This window comes from Triticum dicoccoides, chromosome 6A (genome assembly GCF_002162155.2).
Source record: "Triticum dicoccoides isolate Atlit2015 ecotype Zavitan chromosome 6A, WEW_v2.0, whole genome shotgun sequence".
NCBI lineage: Eukaryota > Viridiplantae > Streptophyta > Magnoliopsida > Poales > Poaceae > Triticum > Triticum dicoccoides.
Window position 1 is genome coordinate 593087132 of NC_041390.1, and position 20512 is coordinate 593107643.

Here is a 20512-nt window from a genome sequence, read left to right on the forward strand (position 1 = left end):
GAGGACTAGCCATCTCTCAGATTGGATAAATGGCCAAACAGAAGGTAATATTATAAATTCACACAAGCGTTGCATAGCGCATATGAAACAAGTTTTCATCATACAGGATCACACGAGCAAGTTTACTCAAATATTACATCCTTTTAACATTCGCCCGCCACAAGACAGGCACCCTTCAGGACACCCTCATAATAAATTTCGGGGGTGCGATGCTCCTTGCCCTGTGGCGGCCCTTCCTTGATCAGCTTCACGACGTCTAGCTTGGCCACTGCACCTTCACACGGGCGAAAGGCCGGCGTGCACCTTCGATGCAGACGGACCGCTTGACGACCTCCAGCCGTGGGCAGGCATCTACAAGCCGCCTCACCAGGCCGAAGTAGCTGTTCGGAAGGGCGTCGCCAGGCCACAACCGGACTATAAGGCCCTTCATGGCCTGTTCGGCCGCCTTGTGCAGCTCGACCAGCTGCTTTAGCTGGTCGCTCAGAGGCATCGGGTGTTCGGTCCCAATATACTAAGACCAGAACAACTTCTCCGTTGAGCTTCCCTCCTCGACCTGGTAAAATTGTGCGGCATCCAACACGATGCAGGGTAAATCTACGAATGCTCCTAGAGAGCTCCGAATCCGGGTAAGTAATCGGTAATTTACTTGTACATGCTTGCTCTGCATATAGAATGCCTTACCCGCCGTTATCTTCTTCATTGCGTCGATCTCCTGGAGGGCCTTTTGGGCTTCAGCCTTGGCACTTTTTGTGCCCTCGAGGGCTGCGGCAAGCTCAGACTCTCGCGTCTTCGAGTCAAGCTCCAACGCCTCGTGCTTCGTCACGAGAGCCTGGAGCTCTTGCTACACCTCGCCCACCTGAGCCTCTTGTTTTTCCCGCTCGGTGCGCTCCTTGGCCGCTTTATCTTCGGCCTTGGTTAGCGCTTGCTTCAGGGTCGCCACCTCGGTCGTGGCCCTGGCAAATATACGATGATCCTGTCATTTTGCAATTGCGTCTTCTTTTATATATACATATCTATAGACATGGTATTACTTACCCTTGTTCTCCTCGAGCTGCCTCTTGGCAAGGCCGAGCTCTTTCTTGGACCCCTCGAGGTCCTGCTTTAGTACGGTGACCTCCGCAGTCAGTGCGGTGGACGCCAGCAGCGAGGCCTGCATACGCATATTGACATACTTATATTAGACTCCTGCGATATTATTTGATCCTCTGTTCGGCTTTTCTTTGTGAACACCGAACAAAGCATCAGGGGCTACTGGCTATGCGGTAATATTTTTCCTATATTTTAAAACACTTACCTCAAAGCCTTTTAGAAGGCCGGCACAGGCTTCAGTCAATCCGCTCTTGGCGGACTGAACCTTCTGGACCACCGCACTCATAATAGTACGGTGCTCCTCGTCGATGGAAGCGCTGCGAAGCGCTTCCAGCAGATTGTCTGGCGCCTCTGGATGGACAGAGGTCACCGGCACAGGCGTCTTGCCCCTCTTAGAAGGAGGCCGCCTGCCCGAGGCCGGAACCACTGGAGGTTCCGGCACGGTGTTCAGCTGAGGGCCGAACTCAGAGCTCTCAGGGGCACCGTCCCCTCGGCTCCCGGAGTCCAGAAGGTCGCCTTGAGGCGCCTCCGGGACTGTCTCCCCTCGACCCGATGCCTCTTGAGACAGCACCTCGGCGTCGTCAGCAGGATGAGGGGAGGTGGCGGCCGGGACTGGATCGCTATCCATGTCCGACGAGCCCAGGGAGCCGTCCGATGATACATCGATACTGGCTCGTGGCGGCCTGCATAATTATGTTCGGCGTTAGGGAAAGCAGTGCGACAAAGGAATGCTATGAGTTACTCTGGTATCCAAATACTTACAATCTCCCCGGGAGTTTGGCCCTGGGCAACCACTCCTCTACGCCTTCGTCGGCGGCGGTGGAATTGTCCGGAAGGAGAGTCCTTCCCTTCTTGGACCCTTCGCCCCCCCCCCCAGTTGGGGTGGCCTTTCTTTTCTTATCTCCCCCAGCTGGAGGGGGAGCATCTTCTTCTTCTTCCTCGTCTTCGGGGGAGGAGTGTGCCGCAGAGTCATCGGACGGTGAGTCTGACGACGCCTGGCGTCGGGAACTCTTTCGGGTTCCCTTGGCCTTCTTGGTCTTCTCTGGCACCGTATAAGGAGCCGGAGTCAGCATCTTCGCCAGAAGAGCGTCCGCTGGGCCTTCGGGCAAAGGAGCCGGACAGTCGATCTGTCTGGCCGTCTCCTGCTAGTCCTGTCAAAGGTACGGGAGTTTAGATGCCGCATGGAGTCAATCTATAAAAAATAAGTATCCTGTGAAAGGTAAAGCAGCTTACCGCACTGGCTTGGCGCTTCGCGCTGAATCCGCGATCCTCGGTAATGGGAGGGGGGACCTCGGCGCTTTTGAACAGCACCCTCCAGGCATCTTCGTGAGTTGTGTCGAAGAGCCTATTCAGAGTTCGGTGCTGCGCCAGGTTGAACTCCCACAAGTTGAAGTCCCGTTGTTGGCACGGGAGGATCCGGCGGTAGAGCATGACCTGGACCACGTTGACGAGTTTGATCTTCTTGTTCACCATGTTTTGAATACATGTTTGGAGTCCGGTCAGCTCTCCCGAACTACCCCGGGACAGGCCCTTCTCTTTCCAGGAGATGAGCCGCGTGGGGATGCCAGATCGGAACTCGGGGGGCCACTGCCCATGTAGGGTCACGCGGCTTGGTGATGTAGAACCACCCAGCTTGCCACCCCTTTATGGTTTCCACAAAGGAGCCCTCGAGCCATGTAACGTTGGGCATCTTGCCCACCGTGGCGCCTCCGCACTCCGCCTGGCGGCCGCCCACAACCTTCGGCTTGACATTGAAGGTCTTCAACCATAAGCCGAAGTGGGGCTTGATGCGGAGGAAGGCCTCGCACATGACGATAAACGCCGAGATATTGAGGATGAAATTCGGGGCCAGATCATGGAAATCCAGGCCGTAGTAGAACATGAGCACCCGGACGGGTGGAGAGGGAATCTCAGTCCGCGGAGGAAATGGGTAAGGAACACTACCCTCTCATGGGGCCCGGGGGTGGGGATGAGTTGCCCCTCATCTGGGAGCCGGTGCGTGATGTCGTCGGGCAGGTATCCGGCTCTCCTCAGCTTCTTGATGTCTCTCTCCGTGACGGAGGAGACCATCCACCTGCCTCCCGCTCCGGACATGGTGGGGGAAGGTTGAGGTGGGAAGTGCGGACTTGGGCGCTAGAGCTCGAGTGTGCGAAAATGGATGAGCAAAGGAGGAAGAAGGCGTGGATGAAAAGGTGAATCCTTATCCCTTTATATGGGCGGACGAAACTATGCGCCCCCCGCTAGCCTGGTAAAACTCGCTTATCCCCCAAGCGTCGTAATCGATGGCACGGTTGGGTTACCCACGCCCATATTGATGAGAATCCCGTAATAAGGGGACACGATCTCTTCTTTGACAAGACATGTGAAAAAACTGCCTCGCGTTATGTGCGGTGCTAGTTAAAAGAAACGGTTCGAATAATCACCGGACCATGACATAACGTCATGCTGCCAAAACAAGTCAGCAAATTAGATTTGCGAAAATATTATTCTCTCTACGGTGGTATGTGGAACTTATTTTGCAGGGTAATTCTTCCGTGGTGTATTCGGAGGAGGAACCCGCCTTGCAATGCCGAAGACAATACTGCGCGCCGGACTCATCGTCATTGAAGCCTAGTTCAGGGGCTACTGAGGGAGTCCTGGATTAGGGGGTCTCCGGACAGCCGGACTATATCCTTTGGCCGGACTATTAGACTATGAAGATACAAGATTGAAGACTTCGTCTCGTGTCCGGATGGGACTCTACTTGGTGTGGAAGGCAAGCTAGCCAGTACGGATATGGATATCTCCTCCTTTGTAACCGACCTTGGGTAACCCTAACCCTCTCCGGTGTCTATATAAACTGGAGGGTTTTAGTCCGTAGGACACAACAACTACAACAATCATACCATAGGCTAGCTTCTAGGGTTTAGCCTCTTTGATCTCGTGGTAGATCTACTCTTGTACTACCCATATCATCAATATTAATCAAGCAGGACGTAGGGTTTTACCTCCATCAAGAGGGCCCGAACCTGGGTAAAACATTGTGTCCCCTGCCTCCTGTTACCATCCGGCCTAGACGCACAGTTCGGGACCCCCTACCCGAGATCCGCCGGTTTTGACACCGACAGTTAGGTTTACCTTAATACTTCTTTTGTAGTTGCGGATGCTTGCAAAAGGGGTTAATCATAAGTGGGATGCTTGTCCAAGTAAGGACAGCATCCAAGCACCGATCCACCCACATATCAAATTATCAAAGTACCGAACGCGAATCATATAAACGTGATGAAAACTAGCTTGACGATAATTCCCATGTGTCCTCGGGAGCGCTTTCCTCTATATAAGAGTTTGTCCAGGCTTGTCATTTGCTACAAAAAGGATTGGGCCACCTTGCTGCACCTTATTTTCTTTTGTTACTTGTTGTTCGTTACCAATTATCTTATCACAAAACTATCTGTTACCTATTATTTCAGTACTTGCATAGAATACCTTGCTGAAAACCGCTTATCATTTCCTTCTGCTCCTCGTTGGGTTCGACACTCTTACTTATCGAAAGGACTATGATAGATCCCCTATACTTGTGGGTCATCACACACCTCAGGTTGATATGGATCCAATCCATCCTCCTCTTGTGCATGACAATCATGGGGGATATGATGACACTGAAGATAGTGGAGATGCAACTGATCAAGGCAATACAAGTCAAAGTGGTGAGCAACCATCAAGTGATGATGATGATGAAGTTGGTAATGATGATGCCAACGAAAATCCACCCGATTCACCACGAGTGCAGCAGCAAAGAAGAAGTGAAAGAGGTCACATTTCTTCTTCTAAATATCCACCACATCAATATGTGTTGATGACAGATGCAGGTGAGCCCTCATGCTATGAGGAGGCAATGTCTGATGAGAACAAGGAAGAATGGTCAGAAGCCATGCAGGATGAGATGAATTCCCTGTATGAGAATGATACCTTTGAGTTGGTGAAACTGCCAAAGGGCAAGAAAGCACTCAAGAACATGTGGGTGTACAGAGTGAAGACTAAAGAAAACACCTCACATCCAAGGTACAAGGCCAGATTGGTTGTGAAAGGATTCTGTCAGAAAAAGGGCATTGATTATAGTGAGATATTCTCTTCAGTGGTCAAGATGTCTTCGATCTGAGTTGTGCTTGGCATGGCTGCCACCATGGACTTGGAAATTGAAAAACTTGATGTGAAGACTGCATTCTTACATGGTGACCTAGAGGAGGAGATATACATGGAGCAGCCGGAGGGATTCATGGTTGCAAGCAAGGAGCACTTAGTTTGCAAATTGAAGAAGAGCTTGTATGGCCTGAAGCAAGCTCCTCGGCAGTGGTACAAGAAGTTTGAGTCTTTTTATGACTGGGCTTGGTTACCATAAAGCACAACCTGATCATTGTGTCTTTATGAAGAGGTATGCCGAGGGTGACTTCATTATTCTCTTGTTGTATGTTGATGATATGTTGATTGTTGGAAATGGCACAAAGAGGATTGCTCTCCTCAAGAAGGCATTGAGTAAATCATTTTCCATGAAGGATTCAGGACCAGCTAAGCAAATACTTGGCATGAAGATCTCCCGTGATAGATCAAAGAAGCTGCTTTGGCTCTCACGGGAAAGATACATTGAGAAGGTACTTGAAAGGTTCAATATGAAAGATGCAAAAACTGTTATCTCTCCGCTTGCAGGCCATCACAAACTGAATTCAAAACAATGTCCTACAAGTAAGAAGGAGAAAGAAGAAATGAGGAAAGTACCTTACCAATCTGCTGCGGGCAGTTTGATGTATGCCATGATATGCACTAGGCCTGACATTGCCTATGCAGTTGGAGTTGTTAGCCGGTTCATGACAAATCCAGGTAAAGCTCGCTGGGAAGCAGTGAAGTGGATTCTCATGTATCTCAAGGGTACTTCTACATCTTGTCTATGCTTTGGAAATGGTGATCCTGTATTGCAGGGCTATACAGATGCAGATTATGTAGGTGACAAGGATCGTAGGAAGTCCACATCCGGATACCTGATGACTTATGCAGGGGGAGCAGTGTCATGGCAATCAAGATTGCAGAAATGTGTCTCTTCATCAACTACAAAAGTTGAGTACATTGCAGCAGTTGATGCTCGCAAAGAGGTTTTGTGGATGAAGAACTTCTTGCAAGAGCTCGGCATGAAGCAAGAGAAGTATGTTTTGTGACAGTCAGAGTGGTATTCATCTTGCCAAGAATTCAAGCTATCACTCTCGAACCAAGCACATTGATGTGAGGTACCATTGGATTCGAGATGTTGTGAGTTCCAAGTTGCTGAAACTTGAGAAGATCCATATCGACGACAATGGTTCAGATATGATGACCAAGATATTGCCAAATGAGAAGCTACAAGCATGTTGCAAGGTAGCGGGCATGGCGGTGCCGCCCTCATGAGTCGGAGGGGGAGATTTGTTGGGATATCCTCCTCATATGGGCTGTGAGGAGATGACTATTTAAAGGCTTTTTAGGCAGCCCAAAGAGATGCATAAGCCCACTACCCATTAGGGTTATGACCTAGGGTCATTTTGGACTTTGCACATGTATGGATGGGGATGCTTTACCCTTCATCCAGCAGCCACCACCAAGTGTGACGAAAATCAGTTCATCCTCCAAGAGAGAAGAAGAGAGAAACCCAAGAGAGCAAGGGAAGAAGAGGAAGATTGAAGGAAGAAGAAAAGGGAGCTCCTCCCCAAGGTTGTTATGGTCCAGATCCACTATCTTGTCTCCTTCAAGCTTCGGTTCCATCATCTTTGGTGAGATTGTTCCAATCCCTAGTTCTTGAGCCCCAAATCTTGTTGTGTTTATCCAAGATTCAGAAATCTTGATGTATGAGATCCTCTAGTGCTGTCTAGAGAAGAACTTGTTGTATCCCATATTTGATAATAGTGGAAGAGGATTTGGGTGGCTTCGGCCCGTGGTTTTTTCCCTCAAGTTGAGGGGTTTTCCACGTAAAAATCTGGTGTCTCTTTGTTGATACTTGGTGCTGTCCAGAAACTTACTCCTACCACAAGACACTAGGCTAAGGAGTGGCTTGCCTGCTGAGTAACATTTTCTGCCTCCATATATGCTGCTGCATATGTTTTCTTAGCAACGATTCTTGAATTAGTACATAATGTGATGTTAAGATTACTTGTTTCCGCTGTAGTTTTTTAATTAACCATAAATGCATTTATGTGCTAATTTTCAACAGGCACAAGATCAATAGCAGCGGTGGTGGTGGTGTAGCCGGGAGACGACGAGCAGAGGACGAACTCTGGGACATGTCAAAACAGCTCTAATGAATGAGAAAGCGGTCAGCGACACGGTCGAGGCTGTCCAACGACGTGTGCGTGTGATCAATCCCTCCCGCTGATCCACCTTGTGTGAGTTGTGCTGTCATAATGGTCCGATTGAATACGCATATACGTTGCAAACCGAAAGCCAATGCCCCACTATAATCTAACTAGCACGCTATCCTGATGCGAATCACGTAGGATCTGCACGTCGTAGATGCCGCGCGTGCAGATGCCACTGTGTGCAGCCATGCACTTCTCCATAAACATAGTACTCCTTTCGTCTTAAAATAAATATCTCAAGTTTAGTACAACTTTATATCAAAGTTAGTACAAAGTTGAGACGCTTATTTTAAAACGGAGGAAGTAAAAGTTACATGAAGTATCCTGCACCATCGAACAAGTCGCTACAATGAGTCGACAGCACGCCTTGTACCTCTTCTATTGAAGCCGGCTTGACTTTGTCAATGATGAAAGTCTTCAATGAAACCATATGAAGTGTGTTCCACAAAACATCATTGTTCTGGACACACAATAAAAAACCATAATCTCGTTGTCCCAAGAACACGACGTGAATCTATGTTGAAATTTCGTCAACTCTGTTCTAATGGACACACTTTTGAAGGCAAAAAAATCCTAACCTGAACTACTAGCCGGAGCACACCGCCGGTGGCCCGCAGGATACCTCTGCCTAGTCTATCATGAGTTGGCTACATTATTACATCAGCAGGAGAAGGGCGTGAGCTAAGGGGTAGCAGGTAGCAGGTGAATTTGCGCTCGAGTAGCCGCAGCTCTGGGGAGAGCTCGACTGCCATGAAACAGACGACACTGCGGCGATGTGTCTTGTCGTTGTTGTGATTGGTCACCCAGAGGCAAAACCTGCCGCCTCCAAAGTACCCCACCTCGGGGACATGCGAGCATATTGTATATCCGGTGCGCCACGCCGGCTCGGCAGGAAAGGCCTCCGGCCAGGTCGCGACGATCGCGGGCGGCCTGATGTCCATGTCGACAGCGCAAAAGGGTTTCCCTCTGAAATCTTCTAATGCATGGAAGCCGAAGAGCAGCCGCCGGCCCGTGCCCAGGAAGTCCGAGACCAGCACGCCCCGGCGCTTGATAGGCAGCTGCCAGGCGCCCTCCACGCGCCACCTGCGGCGTACCGTGTCGTAGGAGTAAGTGCCTTGGTGTTGCAAGGAGATCCAGACGCACACGTCAGACACGAAGTAGGCCGTGACGTCCGCCCGCTTGCAGCGGGCGAAGCCCGGCGGCTCAGGGACGGCGTTCCAGGCCCAGCGGCCGCCGTTGTCGGGGCAAGGGTGATGCTGGAGAACCTCGAACCGGGGTCCCGGGGGAACGTCATAAGAGGGGTATGGGGAGATGACGAAGAACATGCGATCGCTGACGGGGACGAGGAAGACAAATTGCTTAACGGAGGGCATGACGGGGCCGCGAGAGACCACGGCGCCGTTGTAGAGTAGGGTCCGTCCGTTGGTGCCAATGCCGGCAATGAAGTTGCCGCAGGGAGAATCCGAGAACATCATAATCTCATAGGAGTTGACTTGCTTGAAGCAGGCGACGGGGTCAGGCAGGCTGAGCAGTGGCGGCGACGACGGGCAGTCGACGCGGACGCCGGGTTGCGGTAGGGGTTTCTCCTGGGAGGAGAAGAGATGCTTGAGGTTGAGTTTGAAGAGGAGGTAGCCTACTTCACCGTCGTCCTGCACCGCCACAAACAATCGGGTGCGGTAGCGCGGCGCGGCGGCCATGGATCTATCCACACCTCTACGAACGGTGACCCCTTCACGATTGATTTTGAAGGATCTGCTTACATATATATACTACTAGTTATTCCTTTCGGGAGTCCGCCTCCGGCTTGGGCACAAAACTGTTGGCATAATTAACCGATTTTGTCCATCAGAGTATAAATCATTAAAATCAACCGACTGGTTATCACGGGGCGTAACCCGCACGCTGCGCTGGACACGTGCCCCTGGGCCCATCCACTATTCGCGTGCGTCTCCTTCCACATATTTTTCCGCACCTCCGTTCGTCCCTGCGCGAGAGAGGACCTCTCATGGCAACGCCGCTACCTCCGCGCCGCTGCAGCAAACCAGGGAGGAGCGACTGCGTGCACCACCAGCTGCATCCCCGCCGCAAACAAAGGCGGATGAAGCCCGCACGCCCACCGCCGTGGTGCTGGAACCCCATGCGGGGGCGATGCTCGCCGCACTACTGCGATGCAGGCAGGAGGGCATCCGCTCATTTGTTGCTGCCGGCGATGCGGTACGGCGACGGGCCGCCGGCGCTGCGTTGGAGCATCGCATGCCGGTATCGCGGCTGCATTAAAGCATGGCCGGAGCTGCGACGGGCCATCGGCGCTGCGTTGGAGCACTGCGAGCCGGTGTCACGGCCGGAATGGAGCACCGCCGTGTCAGTGATGCAACATCGCCGGCCTTCGTAGGTGGAGCTGCAATGGAGCACCGTCGTGCCGGTGTTACTGTTGCAATGAATCATGGCCGGAGCTTTGGCGGGCCGCCGACCCTGCATTGGAGCACCGCGCGGCGGTGCGCCGGTGCTTCATTGGAGCACCACGTCCACGCATCGGTATCGCGGCTGCAATGGAGCACAACCGAAGCTGCAATGGAGCACCGCGCCGGTGTCGCGGCTGCAATGGAGCAGGAGCACCGCCGCGCCGGAGTTGGCATTGCAATGGGGCATTGCTGTGCGGCCGCCGTTGCTGCCAAACGCCTAGCTGAACCGACGGGGGGTGTGTCTGCTGTCGTCGCTTTCCTACAGCTAGAGGAAGATCAGATGAGTGATGCGTTGACGAATCAACGACTACAGGGGGTCGGATCCAACGGCTGGGGACCGACTGATTTCCCTAGAAAATCAGCCGAATGATTTGTAGTAGTGCCTTTATTAAAAGAGGTCTGTTTATGTCGCTAAATATATGACGTATGCGGTAGTACTCCCTTAGAAAAAATGTATGCTTAAGGCGTGTTCGGTAGCTCTCCAGCTTCTCAACTCCTCAACTCCAGGCAGGAGTCCAGCCGAACGCTCCAACTCCTGGAGTTACGGGAGAGAAGCTGGCGATTTGCTACGTGCAAATTTCAAAATTGCTGGAGTTGTGGAGTTGGAAATCTGGAGCACCACCAAATCTGAGAAGTGAGAGTTGTGAAATATTACAATGAGGGTGCCATCGCAAAGTGAAAATCGCTGATACCGGTTCGATCGAGCGGCGCTCGTTTCCCAGTCGCTGCCATCCCCGACTAGCTATACCCGACCAGGCCTATGGCCCAGTCCATATTCTCACAGTGTTTTGCATCGACAGCCTGCTTCAGACGGGCCACATGGGGGCAATTTTATGGGCTCTGGCTCGCTCCCTCGCGCGAGCGAGAAGCCGCCACGCCGAACGGATCGCTCGCTCCGGGATCCCTCGAGAGAAGCTGGCGCTCGATTTCCGGCGCAGGAGTTGCGGATTTTTGGGCACGAAGAGCTACCGAACAGGCCGTTAGTATTGTGTTCACAGGAAAAAAAAGCGTATGCAGTAGTACATTTTATGTTTTTTATCTTTTTTTATGAATTTTTTCTCTTTCTGGTTTAGCTCCTCTTTTGGTTTTCTTCCAATTTTTTTTAGTTTTTTGTAATATAAACATTATTCTAATATATGTTGAACATTTTTCAAATAAACACTTAAAAAAAATTCATGTACAATGAACATTTTATTTCAAATACACACTAATCTTTTTTCAAAAGTAGGTTGAAGATTTTTCTGAATATACACTGAAGAAAAAAGTTAGTATGTTGAAATTTTATTTAATATACATTGAACTTTTTTCCAATGTATGATGAACCTTTTTAAATAAATATATATAGAGTAGCACTATAAGGGCCCGATGAGATCCTCCTGAGATTCCGGAATTAAATATGTATGTATATAGAGTAGCACTATTCTAATCCCAAGATTAGAATAGTTATTTGAATCACAGTCAGCCCTATAAAAGCCCGATGAGATCCTCCTGAGATCCCGAGAAACCCACCGGACATAATAAAAAAACGCAACACACCCGACCCGCTGCCCCGATCCTTACCTCCTCCCTCGATTCCCTGCGCCGAACACCAGATCTCGCCGCCGCCGCCCCACGACCTGTGTTGCCGTCGCCACTCCTCCGCCGTCGCACTCCCTCCCCATGGCATGTGCGCTCCCTCCCCTGCCAGCGCGCTCCCTCCCTGCGGCCGGCGCGCTCCCTCCCCGCGGCTGGCACGCTCACTCCCCGGCCGGCGCGCTCCCTCCCCGCGGTCGGTACGCTCCCTCCCCAGCCCGCGCGCTCCCTCCCTGCGGCCAGCGAGCTCCCTCCCCGGACGGCGCGCTCCCTCCTCGCGGCCGGCGCGCGCCTACCAATTCTCCTTTGCGACCGGCGTGGTCCCTCCCCGCTGCAGCCCGCACCTCCTCCATAGATGGCCTGCACCGGCCGCTATAGCCCATCGAGGTGGTGGCCGTCTTCCTCGACCCCGATCCACATCTGCCTGGGCTTCTATGGCTGACCTGCCCAATCGCCGACGGATTCCTTCTCCAAACAGTACAATGGCCACTCCCGCTCTGCCTCCGACCTCCCTTCTCCCCCACACGGCGAATGTCCTGCTCCCTACCACGCCCATACCGTTCTTTCTCCCCTGGATGCATCTGGTCTCTCTTCAATTACAGGTCAGCACCAGCGCTGCGAACAAAAAAAGGTCAGCATCTGGTCCTCCAGAAGTTCAGTGTGTTGATTTTTTGAAGATCATGAAGTGGACTATAACTATGTATATTTTGCAGGGCCTTGTGATAGGGCATCCATCTTTTTTCATCGAGGTCGCCATCGTCCATCTGCGTCGAGGCCACCCTGCCATTGTAAAATTCTGCTCTCAAAGGTGTCTGTTATTGTGTAGGTAAAAGAACCTAAAGTTTTTCTATACCTCAACAACTTGAACTGGTTATGTATCACTGTAAGTGCAATATACTTCAGTCGAATATTTGATTATTCAGCGGGCCAATGTGTTCATTAACCAATTCTGTGCACTAAAAAATTATAGCAGGTAGAATGTTTGTGAATCTGTATATTAAGAGTAGTTGGTCAGTAGGCTAATGGCTGCACTGTCTCCGTGGAATAGTTTTCTGTGTCATTTCTACTAGTTTCCATCCCCAGCCGCGACACCTTCTCTTCCTGTTATCACCACAAAAAGCAGAGCACACAAAAAGACTCGGGTGCTAGTCATCGTCCACCTCCTCAGGCACCTCTCTGCTTCTTCAGAGTTAGCTGCGGCTTTCCATGGCCATATACACGCAGTTTGTTGTTTTGCCCAACCACTTATATATGCGTGCATGTTTCCATTTTTGCCAAATTGTATACCGATCTTTTGTTTTGAAAAACAAATGTGAATGTGAACATGAGAAAAAAGTCTATATAAAGAAGTTCATGTATTACTAACCCAGAAGGTTCGTGTATTACTAAGTGTGTGCACATATAATTTCTCCCTCCATATATGTTTGTATGTATGTTTGTATGTTCTGCCAATTCCATTTTAGCTTTGACCACGGTTCACCAGCCATGTAAACAATAGTTCGGCGCATACGTCCTTCAAAAATATTATCTATCCTCATTATTCAGTTTAAAATTGTGTTGTCTAGTTCTAGTTCTATTCTATTTTTCTGAAGTTCAATAGTGTCAGTGCAAGCAGAAAACTGGGGTTTTGATATGTTGGTTTCAGTTTCAGAAATCCTTCAGGAAAAAATGCAAAAGAAAAATGGAGCAGGAGTCACAGGTCTCAAGCCCTCTCTCCACTTCGTGGCTTCTTGTTCTCAAAGCACAAGTTGCTACTGCTACTATTAGTAAATTGCTTCTGCTCACTATAATGAGCTGAGGGGCGTAGCCCAACTGCGTGGATGCTCGCCTGCTCACCGAGCGTCGTGATAGTCCACCCCGAAGCCATCAGCAGGAGCAGCTTGCAACAGTCCCGCCTCTCCTTCGTCTAGTGCTCCAAGAGGCCAGGGTAGAAAAATCGGTCATCTTCTGATGAGCCCTGCCCCGACAGGAACCTCTCCCTACCTCTCTCAGCTACTGATGGGCACCATAGTGTGAAGTTGATGTAGAGAACAAGTTCTGATTATGTGCTCTGTACATGCTTGTTGATATGTCAATGAGAACCAACTTTTTTTCTTCAGGTTGTTGTGATGATGTTTGATAGTTAATGTTTTTGCAAGTACAGAACTCCAGGTTATGAAATTTTGATGGATGTGAGACTTCTTTTGACCTTGCATTGTTAAAAGATCTGCCAAAACTTTCTTACATGTAGATGCACCCACGTCCGCATCTTTGACCTTCTTCATATATGTGTTGTGTTTAAAATTGCTTAATGAAAATTATATTCTAAGAAGTTCATATATTACTGAGTGTAAAGGACATGTATTATAACTACCTAGTAAGTGAAATGTATTATAGAAATTCAAATTAAAAATGACTTCTTTTGAATTCGTGATTCAAAAGTTTTCAAGTTAAAAAAAGTATCACTGCATCCCAAAATAAATGACTCAACTTTGTACTAACTTTAGTGCAAAGTTAGTACAAAGTTGAGTCACTTATTTTGAGATGGAGGGGGTATAATATAAGAAAGGAAAAATGTGGGGATTCATCGAAAAAAAAGGATCAATTCACCAAAAAGAATCTTGGAAGTTCAAAAGTCAAATACTAAAGAAAAACCTGAGTTTACACTGAGGAGGAAGCTATTTCATTGAGGAAAATCCAGAAGTTCAACTTAAAAAAAGGAGCGGTACTATGTGAGTAAATGAAGAAGAAAGTTGGTCCTTATCCAGAAATTCTTCAACTCTGAAAGTTCAAAATTAATAAAATGGAGAGGTTGAAGAAAATGACAAAACAAAAATGTTCAAACAATTACCATAGACTACAATGATTTTTTTCCAATTTGTAAGAAAACCTAGAGCTTCAAATAAAAATAGAGGAGTGTTTTGATGTTTATTACAAAAAACTAGGATTTTTTTTCTTTTACTAAGAGATAAACCAAGAAGTCCAAATTACAAAGATGGAGTAGTTCCATGATTATAGAAAACTCAAATTTTCCTCATCATTATAGAATCGAAATAAGAAGTTCAGAATAAAATAACATAATAGTTCGATGTATAAAAATGGGAAAATCTAAATCTACTAACGAGAAGATCATCAGAAGTTCAAACAAAAAATAGTAGAGCACTTTGAAAGTGGATATTTCACTGTTCCTAAAAATAAAAAATAAAAGAAGTTCGAATCTTAAAATAGAGAAGTTGAAAAATCATAAAAAGGACTTTCATCATTTCTAAAATTTAAAAACCTCTAGGTGTTCAAATTTATATAACGGACGGTCCAATATTTATTACAAAACTAGGATACAAAAATAGAGAAGTCTGATATATATAAAAAACTTTGATTTTCCTCGTTACAAAAACTTTGATTTCCCTCGTTACTAACGAATAAACCAAGAAGTTAAGTTCGAAATAACATAGAATTTGTACGATGTTTATTACAAACTATGATTTTTTCCCCGTTACAAATGAATAACACCAAGAAGTCCAAATTGAAAAAATCGAGAAGTTCAATTTTAATAACTAGAATAGTTCCATGTATATGAAGAACCCAGATTTCCAAATTGAAAAAAAAACCCAAGAAGTTCAATTTAAAATAGAAGAGTAGTTCGATGAACTTGGCTCGTTTTCTAAATTACTTTTAAACCGTCCAAAATTAGAAAAAACTTTAAACATGAAAAAGTAGCGCATTTTCATAAGATTTCCAACGCCATATCATTTGCCTCAATTGCATTAGCCATTTAGAAATGGCATCGAAAATACCAACTCGGCTATTCGGTTTGCGAAATTTTACGATTTTCGAAATTACGCTTTAACCATAGGAAATTAGAGAAAACTTTCTATATGTGGAAGGAGCGTTTTTGCAGCAGCTTTCCAACGCCATATTATTTGCCTCATTCCGATAAACGGTCTAGAAATGCGATCAAAAACACGATTCATGTTTTTTGTATGAAGAAAAAACGGTTTTCAAAACTGCTCTTAAACCGCTTACATTTTGCCAAAAAAGTAATTTGAGTCATGATGCTGGTGTCCATAGCTTTCCAACGTTATATAGCAAGCCTCATTTGGGCAATTTTGGCGGAAGTTCAACCTAACACAGGGGGAAGTTCAGGTCGAACCACTCAGGCAGTGAAGTTGCAAAAAACGCAATTTCATCACGACCCGAGTGCAAAATCCGCCAACGGGTGAGATTCCTATTTAAAACTAGTATTTAGTTGCTAAAAATTGTTTCTAGATTACACTAACATCATATAGAACACAACTAACCAGAATAAACCGCTTACATGCTCGAGAAGTTCAACTACTTCATGGAGTGCGTTTCCGTTCACGATGAAGGCAGAAATCATGATCTCGCCATTTTCTAATTTACTTCAAAACGGCAGGAATATCATTTGTGTAAGTTCAACTCCTCGGTCAAAAAAAATTAAAAAAATTATTGTGAGAGAGGGTTGTACAAAAAGAATATCATTTGTGTAACATTGACGAATGGATGAGAAAATTACAAAGGAAAATACGTCATAGAAGTTCAACGTGAGAACAGCAGGAAGTTCAACTACTACACTGACTGAATTTCAGATGAAAAACTTTTAAAACCATCGCGAGTATGAGAAAATAATCAACACGGGAAAGTTGTCTGTTTAAAGCAGCTTTTCATCGGTATATCACTCGTTGAATTCCGGGGAGTGGATGGAGAACTACGACTAGTGGATGGAGATCTGCGAGCAAAAAAAGCACGTCGAAAACAGAGTGAAGTTCAGGTAGATATGCTGAGAAGTTCAGGTTTTTCAAGCGGTGCATTTTCGAAGAATCTGTTTCGCGATAGAGGCAGAACGAATGATCCCTCCGTTTTCGAAATTACTTGAAAACGGCTAAGAACCAGAGAAAACCATCAACATGAAAAAGTTTCGCATTTTCCGTAGCTTTTCAACAGTATATTATTTACCCAATTCCGATAAAGTTTGTAGAAATTATGGCGAAAATATGTTTTTTGCCATTTTTGAAACTGACTTAAAACCATAAAGAATTGGGAGAAACAATATATACAAAAAGTTTCGCATTTGTTCAAGCTTTCCAACGCCATATCATTTGCTGCATTCGGACGCACGGTTAAAAAATTAGCTCAAAAATACGAACTCGGTAGGACTTGGACCATTTTCTAAATTACTCTTAAACCATTCAAAATTAAAAAAAACTTTCAAGATAAAAAAGTAGCGCATTCTCATAAGCTTTCCAACGCTATATCATATGCATCCATTGGATTAGCCGTTTAGAAATGACATCGAAGAAACGAACTCAGTTGTCCGGTTTACGAAATTTTACGTTTTTCAAATTACTCTTTAACCATAGGGAATTAGAGAAAACTTTCAACATGTGGAAGGAGCGGTTTTGCAGCAGCTTTCAACGCCATATTATATGCCTCATTCCGATAAATGGTTTAGAAATGCGATCGAAAATACAATTCACGTTTTTTGTATGAAGAAAAAACGGTTTTCAAAACTGCTCTTAAACCACTAATATTTGGTCAAAAATTTAAGTTGGGTCATGATATTGGTGTCCATAGCTTTCCAACGGTATATCGCAAGCCCCATTTCGGCAATGTTGACGGAAGTTCAACCTAGTTCACAGGGAAGTTCAACGTACTACTAGCAGGGCAGGGCAGGTTGTGATCAGAATATTATTCTGATCCCGTGATCAGAATATTATTCTGATCCCGTGATCAGAATAGTGTTTATATATATATATATATATATATATATATATATATATATATATATATATATATATATACCTTTTACTAATCCAAACTAAAAATTTAAATGTATGCTAAAATTTCTGAAAATAAATAAATATATATCAAAAACATTAACGCCCACACGTGTGGGCGTCTGGCAACTCGCCCACACGCATGGATCCTCGTCCAACCAATTCTGCACGAATTTTGGCACATTCTAGCAGTTTTTGTGTGCCACTTAGGACTAAACTGGTGTGTGAGCATTCATCCGGTCGCCCACATGTCCTTTTTCACCACACGGGGGGCTGGTGTGTGGGCGTTTATCACTTCGCCCACACGCCCGTCTCCTCGCCCACACCCAAAGCTGACAGTTGCCATGTGTTTCTGCATGGTACATGGCAACTGCCCTAGCTTTGCTTGTAAGCAGATGTCAACTCTATTTTACCCGAGTTGCCATGTACACATGGCAACTGCCCTAGCGTGCACGTAAGCAGATGGCAACTCTTTCTCTTTACATGGCAACTGCCGTAGTATGCTTGTGAGCACATGGCAACTCTCTCTTTTACCCAAACATGTTTTTTGCCATGCCTTTTTGTAATACTACATGGCAACTGCCTAGTGTTAGTGGGTGGCAACTTCTAAAATTTTGTAATCATGGCAAATGCAGTAGAACAGACCATACATGGCAACTGCAATTGAGTAACCATGGCAACTATAGTTGTCCGACATGGCAACCAAAGTTCAGCGACATGGCAATGGACGAGGGTCTGGACCATGGCAACTGCGGGACGTGCGGTGACTGTCATGCGGGCGTGCAGGATCACGAGGTACGAGGCCTGACGTACGGGGCGTGTGGGCGTTATCTATTTCGCCCACACGCACGTGTGTGAGAGGGATCGGGAGGGGAAAAAAGAGATGTGTGGGCATTACTTGTTTTGCCCACACGTAGGTGTGTGGGCTGTTCCTCTTATACACCACACAAAATGTGTGGGCAGACCCCCTAACGCCTACACGTCTGGCACTTATCGGCATCCATATATATATATATATATATATATATATATATTCTAATAACACTTCCGCACTGCATGCTCAACGCGAGGGCACTGCACTTTTTTTTAGCTAGAGCACTGCATTACAGAGACTAGTGAACTTCTCATCGGAAAAAACTGCACGTGTTGTTTTTTCAGTACTGTTTTTGCTTTAGTTTTTTAACCGTTTATCCGAACGAGGCGTATGATAATACCGTTGGAAAGCTATGTATTAGGCGCAACTTCGCCATGTTGAACACTTTTCGAGATTCCTCGCGGTTTAAGAGCAGTTTTAAAAACGGTGCGACGGATGACGAGCGGCAGCGAGCGTATTTTCGTGATTTTTTTTCTAAACCGCTCATCGGAATAAAGCCAATGATACACCGTTGGAAAGATATCGTCGAGGCGCATCTTTTTCATATCTATTATTTTTTCTAATTCGTTACGGTTTAAAAGCAATTTCAAATTTACTAAATCGCGGAATTACATTTTTTTAAAAAAAATTCAATTTTTTGTACTGTTTTAACTCCATTTTTTGAACCGTTTGTCGAAACGAGGTGTATGATACACCGTTGGAAAGCTATGGATAAGGCGCAACTTTCGTATGTTGGAATATTTTTGAGATTCGTTACGGTTTTTAGTTAATTTTGAAAATCGTGCGGCTAATGACAGGAGGCAGCGGCTGTTTTTCGTGAAATTTTTACAAACCGCTGGTCGGAATGATTCAAACGATACGCCGTTGGAAAGAAAGCGATGAGGCGCAACTTCTTCATGTAGAACACTCTCTCTCTAATTCTTTACGGTTTAAGAGGAATTTCGAATTTACCAAAATACGGATACTCTATTTTTCGCGACACCCAAATCGACGTGCGTACTTAATCCGACTGAAAACCGCACTTTATCGGACGAAAAACCACACTGCATCAGACGGGTAAGAGAACTGCATGTTTTCCTTTTTGTGGGACGTAAATTTTTGAAGACGAGAAATAAAACCGCACTGCTTTTAGACGGAAAACCGCACTACATCAGAGAGTCAAGCGAACTTCATGATTTTCTTGTCGGGCGTAAATTTTCTCAGATGAGCTTTTTGTGAGTTTTTGTTGCCATTTTTATGAACAATAGAAGAACACACTGCTTCGGACGGAAAACCGCACTGCATCAGACAGTCAAGCAAACTTCATGATTTCTTTTTGTTGGACGTAAATTTTCTCGAACAAGTTTTTGTTTTCTTTTTTTAAAACAATTTTTATGAACGAGAGTGGACCGCAGAGACGAGTGCAAATGAACCTCGACATACATTGTAGTGAACCGCATTACTATCTTTTGTTTCGCTAATTTTTTCACACTTCCACGCTTTGTGCAAGTGAACAGCATCACTCTCAAAAGTGAAGCACATCCAAGGACCAAATGCACTGCATGTGTTGATGTAATCGACTGAACACACAAAAAAATTACACTTCATACATAGGGGTAATGAGCTGATACACAAATTGGAGTGGTCTACTTTTTCCAATTGTCTCACAAACAAAACAAACTGCATTCAAGAAAGAAGTGAACCTCCCGTCGGGATTTTTTTCTCTTTTTCTACAAGGTGAACCACTAAGGGGCTGCAGTTTTTTTAGAACTTCGAACAGGGTCCAGCGAGCTGCACAATTATGTACAGTTAGCTGCGCATCTTGTTCGTTCCCGAGCTGCAAAATTATGTACAGTGAGCTACACATTTAGCAGAGTATGTGAGCATCACATCTAGCCGTACTACACGGATGCACCAACAGACCCAAAAAATGCGAACAGAGTTGCAAGAATCACTGCCCGTCGTTCTCATCTCAAGCAAAAAATCCCACCGACGAGATGCACGGCTGGAGGCGCAGGGGCGTGGCTCCCTGATGCAGAACTGAGCTGCACGCTCCTGAATCAAAACCGCATGCTGCCGCCGGCGATGAGCTGAACTTCTCTTCTTGAGTAAAACTGCAGCCGATGCAAAAAAAAATTCAAACAAAACACTTGTGGGCTATACCGAGGTCATCGGTGGCTCCAACGAGAGGAAAATTGTAGCACGACTCCCTGTACTCTCATCGCCAATGAGGGAAGGAGGAGCTTGGGGGAGGCAGTCGTGGCCCCGATCTGGACGAGGACAGGGCATCGCAACAGCCATGGCCTCCAGGGGAGATGCAGTTCGATGGGGAAGGGGCACATTCCTTTTTTCTCCCTCTTGTTGACGCGACGCCCCCCGGTGCCCACGGACGAGACGGAAGGCGGATCT

At 46.5% G+C, this 20512-nt stretch overlaps 1 long non-coding RNA gene across 1 annotated transcript; it reads left to right on the forward strand.

Moving 5' to 3' along the window:
* Positions 1-11435: 11435 nt before the first annotated feature.
* Positions 11436-13574, forward strand: LOC119318230. The gene is made up of 3 exons (XR_005154020.1): positions 11436-12107; positions 12190-12302; positions 13122-13574. It is a non-coding gene; the product is annotated as an uncharacterized LOC119318230 (long non-coding RNA).
* The last annotated feature ends 6938 nt before the right edge of the window (positions 13575-20512 follow it).